The sequence below is a fragment of the Crinia signifera genome, chromosome 11 (genome assembly GCF_055691185.1).
Source record: "Crinia signifera chromosome 11, ASM5569118v1, whole genome shotgun sequence".
Classification (NCBI taxonomy): Eukaryota; Metazoa; Chordata; class Amphibia; order Anura; family Myobatrachidae; genus Crinia; species Crinia signifera.
In genome coordinates, this window is record NC_139227.1 from 66,485,460 (window position 1) to 66,492,203 (window position 6,744).

At 42.7% G+C, this 6,744-nt stretch overlaps 1 non-coding gene across 1 annotated transcript; it reads right to left on the reverse strand.

Annotated features, from left to right (window-relative positions):
* Window positions 1-3,039: 3,039 nt before the first annotated feature.
* Window positions 3,040-3,111, reverse strand: TRNAQ-CUG (transfer RNA glutamine (anticodon CUG)). Its single transcript has one exon. It is a non-coding gene; the product is annotated as a tRNA-Gln (tRNA).
* Between the last annotated feature and the right edge of the window lie 3,633 nt (window positions 3,112-6,744).

The following is a 6,744-nucleotide window of genomic DNA, read 5'->3' on the forward strand; positions in this document are numbered from 1 at the left end:
AGATGAGGCATAGGCAGACCTAGCTAACTGACCAAGCCGCCCAGCGCTGCACCGGAAGTGACGTTGCGTTAGTAACTAGGACAATAATACACTGTCTGTGCTTGCGTTCCATAAAGGTGGAACATACCGCCATAATGAAAAACTTTAACATGACAGTAATGGAAATAAATTGAACTATTTAGGTGAGCAACCTTAGTAGGCAATAAAACAACACCTGGGCCAGATGTTTACATACGAACAATCAAAACAACACAATAATGAAATACACGAAAAACAACAATCAGTGGCAAGGTGTTACGGCCTGGACTTGCTGTGTTCCCGGCATTAACCTGGGTGAGCCAGTGGAGGGCGCTGGGAATCGGAAGCTGGGAGGCTTGAGATATCTGGAGCTCATGCACGGAGGAATGGAGACTGGTGACCTGCCGGGGACACAGAGGATTGGCTGAAACATTAAGCAGATGAACGGGGTCTAAGCCAACAGCGGTATTCACCAGTGACCCCCGCAATGGTATATAGACTTAGCTGCAACTGCCGACCAGGTCGCGGCCCTCTGCCCAGGTTCCTCTGTGACTTAGGCAGGGTTTGATACTCTGGAGACTGGTAGAGCAACAATGCTATGGGGTACTTAAACCATCGATGGTGATCGATGGCACTGAATGCTTGGTAGCAACACAGAGGGCACAGAGGAATGTGGGTAGCAAGGTGTACACAGTATAGGGGATTATGTACCGTGGGATGCGGCCTGGGAGCCGGTCGATGGTAATCGATGGTGCGACTTGGGAGCCAGAGGAGAGTACTTTGTGATGCGGCCTGGAAGCCGGAGGAGAGTACTTGTGATGTGGCCTGGAAGCCAGAGGAGAGTACTTGTGATGCGGCCTGGGAGCCGGAGAGGTATACTTGGTGATGCGGCCAGGAAGCCGGGGGGGGGGCATCAATGGGAATCGATGGTGATCACTGGGGATCACTGGAGCAGCCTGGAAGCCGGGGGGTGATGGGCATGGGAACCCACTGGTATCCGGACGCTGAGAAGGTAACCTGGGCTGCACAGAGAGAGCTGGATCACACGGCAGATGGAACTCGCGGAAGCTTCTGGCAGGAGTGGAATAACCAGGGACGCTGAGGATGTAACAGGTAACAGCGGACTCAGGTAACCGGACCTCTGGAGCAAGTGGGGAGTCTTTGAAAGGAGCTTGACACTGGAGAACTCACAGGGGAAACTGATGAGTTGTTCAAGATGGGGAGGAGACTGTGAAGCAAATTTTTATCCCTCCAAGTAATTAGGGAATCAGACGCAGGCTTGGGGAATTAGCCGCAGCAGCAGCACACTGACCAGGAAGTGAGTTGGAGTTTACCTGGATCATGTGACCTGCAATCCGAACAGGGAACACACCTGGAGTTCTAGGTGGCGCAGGGAATGACCTGAGAGCAGGAGACATCACGCCAGGGGTTGCAGACTGTACCAGTAGCTGATTTGCGGAGCAGATTACACCAGCGTGCCGGTAAGGGGCACACGCGAGCGGCAAGAGAACTGGGGTTCCTGACAGTACCCCCCCCCTTTAAGGGTGGGCACCGAACACCCTTTGGGCTTGCTCAGATTGTCTCTGTGGAAAGCTGCAATCAAACGAGGAGCATGCACATCGGCAGAATTGATCCAGCTTCTATCTTCTGGTCCATAGCCTTTCCAATCGATGAGATATTGGATGCTTCCATATTGTCTGCGAGAATCCACTACTTTATTGACCTCAAATTCAACTCCCCGGCGGGTATAGACTCTGGGGAGCTCAGGGGAAGATCGGGATTTTCAAGTATGACTGTAGCTTCAACTTGTAAGCTACGGGATTGATCATCTGAGTCACAGGGAATGACCCGATGAACCGTGGGACGAAATTCATAGAAGGGACTCTTAAGTAGAGATTTTGGGTAGAGAACCATACTTTGTCTCCGGGTTTCAACAGGGGAACTGCTCTCCTTTTACGGTCAGCAAAGAATTTGTATCTCTTTGAGGCTTTCTTGAGTGAGGCATGGCCATTTTTCCAAACTTGTGAGAAATGTTTGAGTGTGGAAGATGCGGCAGGCACTTCCAGAGCAGGTAACGACACAAAGACTGGTGGTCGAGGATGTTGACCGTACACTACGTAGAAAGGAGAGTAGCCGGTAGCTATATGGTATCTGAATTTATGGGCAAATTCTGTCCAGGGTAACACACTAACCTAGTTATCTTGTGACGAGGAGACATACAGGCAGAGGTATGCTTCAAGGTCCTGGTTGACTCTCTCTGTTTGCCCATTGGACTGCGGGTGGTACGCTGTGGAAAAGTTTAATTTTACCTTCAGGGCAGAACAGAGAGCTCTCCAGAAGTGGGCAACAAATTGCACTCCGCGATCGGAGACAATATCTGCAGGGAGTCCATGAATTCGGAAGATATGCTGAATGAATATCTGGGCGAGGTTGGGAGCTGAGGGCAGACCAGTCAGGGGTATGAAATGTGCCATTTTGGAGAAACGGTCTACCACCACCCAGATGGTATTGCATTCTTGAGACTTTGGGAGCTCGGAAATGAAGTCCATGGAAATGTGCGTCCAGGGAGGCGTGGGAATGGGGAATGGAATCAGAGTACCTACAGGGGACTGACAATGGACTTTATGCTGGGCACAGGTAGGACATGAGGCCACGAAATCCTGGACTTCTTTTTTCATGTGAGGCCACCAATATGACCGGCGAATAATCTCTAGAGTCTTGAGAACTCCCGGATGACCGGAGGAGGGTGGAGCATGAACCCAGTATGATAACCATTACACCATGGAACCACAATTCCAAAAAAATATATACATTTTTCCTTAGATTGAAAGCTTCAAATGAGGCCAATTTTATTATAATTACCACATAGTTAAACTTTATGTGCAAAAATGGTTTCGGTCAAACTGAAAATTGACGTTGGATGGCTGGATTCATGATCCAGAGTGCTTCCCTGAAAATGAACATTAGTAAGAAGTACAAGATTGAACAAGATATTTGAACTATAAGTGCAATAAGATACAAAGGTCCCACCGAGATTTGAACTCGGATCACTGGATTCAGAGTCCAGAGTGCTAACCATTACACCATGGAACCACATTTCAAAAACAATCTTAAATTATTCGCTTAGAGGGCTAGCTTTTCAAAAAAGGCTCATATTATTATAAATATCCCAGAGGTGACCTTTATGTGCAAAAATGGTTCCGGACAATCTAAGAATTGAACTTGGATGACTGGATTTATAGTCCAGAGTGCTCACTTTAGTATAATTATCCCAGAAATTACCTTTATGTGCAAAAATGGTTCCGGACAATCTAAGAATTGAACCTGTATGTCTGGATTCATAGACCAGAATGCTTCTTTATAAATAAGTATTATTACAAGTATAGAATTGAATAGCATATTTCAACGGTACGTGCAAAATTTCTCAAGGTCCCACCGAGATTTGAACTCGGATCACTGGATTCAAAGTCCAGAGCGCTAACCATTACACCATGGATCCACATTTCAATACCACTTATAAATTTTTCCTTAGATTAAAAGCTTCAAAAGAGGCCAACTTTATTATAATTACCACATAGTTGAACTGTTTGTGTGAAAATGATTCTGGTCAAACTGAGAATTGAAGTTGGATGGCTGGATTCATGATCCAGAGTGCTTCCCTGAAAATGAACATTAGTAAGAAGTACAAGATTGAACAGGATATTTGAACTGTAAGTGCAAAAAGATACAAAGAGATTTGAACTCGGATCGCTGGATTCAGAGTCCAGAGTGCTAACCATTACACCATGGAACCACATTTCGAAAACAATCATAAATTATTCGCTTAGAGGGCTAGCTTTTCAAAAAAGGCTCATATTAGTATAAATATCCCAGAGGTGACCTTTATGTGCAAAAATGGTTCCGGACAATCTAAGAATTGAACTTGGATGACTGGATTTATAGTCCAGAGTGCTCACTTTAGTATAATTATCCCAGAAATTACCTTTATGTGCAAAAATGGTTCCGGACAATCTAAGAATTGAACCTGTATGTCTGGATTCATAGACCAGAATGCTTCTTTATAAATAAGTATTATTACAAGTATAGAATTGAATAGCATATTTCAACGGTACGTGCAAAATTTCTCAAGGTCCCACCGAGATTTGAACTCGGATCACTGGATTCAAAGTCCAGAGCGCTAACCATTACACCATGGATCCACATTTCAATACCACTTTTAAATTTTTCCTTAGATTAAAAGCTTCAAAAGAGGCCAACTTTATTATAATTACCACATAGTTGAACTGTTTGTGTGAAAATGATTCTGGTCAAACTAAGAATTGAAGTTGGATGGCTGGATTCATGATCCAGAGTGCTTCCCTGAAAATGAACATTAGTAAGAAGTACAAAATTGAACAGGATATTTGAACTGTAAGTGAAATAATATACAAAGGTCCCTCCGAGATTTGAACTCGGATCGCTGGATTCAGAGTCCAGAGTGCTAACCATTACACCATGGAACCACATTTCGAAAATAATCATAAATTATTCGCTTAGAGGGCTAGCTTTTCAAAAAAGGAAAAAGGGTCATATTAGTATAAATATCCCAGAGGTGACCTTTATGTGCAAAAATGGTTTCTGACAATCTAAGAATTGAACTTGGATGACTGGATTCATAGTCCAGAGTGCTCACTTTAGTATAATTATCCCAGAAATTACCTTTATGTGAAAAAATGGTTCCGGACAATCTAAGAATTGAACCTGTACGTCTGGATTCATAGTCCAGAATGCTTCTTTATAAATAAGGATTATTGCAAGTAAAGAATTGAACAGCATATTTCAACGGTACGTGCAAAATTTCTCAAGGTCTAATTACCACATAGTTGAACTTTATGTGCAAAAATGGTTCCGGTCAAACTGAGAATTGACGTTGGATGGTGGATTCATGATCCAGAGTGCTACCCTGAAAATGAACATTAGTAAAAAGTACAAGATTGAACAAGATATTTGAACTGTAAGTGCAATAAAATACAAAGGTCCCACCGAGATTTGAACTCGGATCGCTGGATTCAGAGTCCAGAGTGCTCACCATTACACCATGGACCCACATTCCGGAAACAGTTTCAAACTATTGGCTTAGAGGGCTAGCTTCAAAATAGGATCATATTAGTATAATTATCACAGAGATGACCTTTATGTGCAAAAATGGTTCCGGACAATCTAAGAATTTAACCTGTACGTCTGGATTTGTAGTCCAGAATGCTTCTTTATAAATAAGGATCATTACAAGTAAAGAATTGAACAGCATATTTCAACGGTACGTGCAAAATTTCTCAAGGTCTAATTACCACATAGTTGAACTTTATGTGCAAAAATGGTTGGGGTCAAACTGAGAATTGGGTACTTATGTATTATCTGGGCTCCCATGTTAAATGCACCCCATTTTTTCATACCCCTACTATCCAACAATGCATGGAGTTGATTTTATATAGTGTGGCGAGCGCAGCGAGCCACCGTGCCCGAAGCGTGGCGAGCGCAGCGAGCCCCGCGAGGGGACACGGTCTCATAAAAAAAAGGTAGCCCAGATATTACATAAGTACCGAGAATTGACGTTGGATGGCTGGATTCATGATCCAGAGTGCTTCCCTTAAAATGAACATTAGTAAGAAGTACAAGATATTTGAACTGTAAGTGCAATAAGATACAAAGGTCCCTCCGAGATTTGAACTCGGATCGCTGGATTCAGAGTCCAGAGTGCTAACCATTACACCATGGAACCACATTTTGAAAACAATCATAAATTATTCGCTTAGAGGGCTAGCTTTTCAAAAAAGGGTCATATTAGTATAAATATCCCAGAGGTGACCTTTATGTGCAAAAATGGTTTCTGACAATCTAAGAATTGAACTTGGATGACTGGATTCATAGTCCAGAGTGCTCACTTTAGTATAATTATCCCAGAAATTACCTTTATGTGAAAAAATGGTTCCGGACAATCTAAGAATTGAACCTGTACGTCTGGATTCATAGTCCAGAATGCTTCTTTATAAATAAGGATTATTGCAAGTAAAGAATTGAACAGCATATTTCAACGGTACGTGCAAAATTTCTCAAGGTCTAATTACCACATAGTTGAACTTTATGTGCAAAAATGGTTTCGGTCAAACTGAGAATTGACGTTGGATGGTGGATTCATGATCCAGAGTGCTACCCTGAAAATGAACATTAGTAAAAAGTACAAGATTGAACAAGATATTTGAACTGTAAGTGCAATAAAATACAAAGGTCCCACCGAGATTTGAACTCGGATCGCTGGATTCAGAGTCCAGAGTGCTCACCATTACACCATGGACCCACATTCCGGAAACAGTTTCAAACTATTGGCTTAGAGGGCTAGCTTCAAAATAGGATCATATTAGTATAATTATCACAGAGATGACCTTTATGTGCAAAAATGGTTCCAGGCAATCTAAGAATTGAACTTTGATGACTGGATTCATAGTCCAGAGTGCTCACTTTAGTATAATTATCCCAGAAATTACCTTTATGTGCAAAAATGGTTCCGGACAATCTAAGAATTTAACCTGTACGTCTGGATTTGTAGTCCAGAATGCTTCTTTATAAATAAGGATTATTACAAGTAAAGAATTGAACAGCATATTTCAACGGTACGTGCAAAATTTCTCAAGGTCTAATTACCACATAGTTGAACTTTATGTGCAAAAATGGTTGGGGTCAAACTGAGAA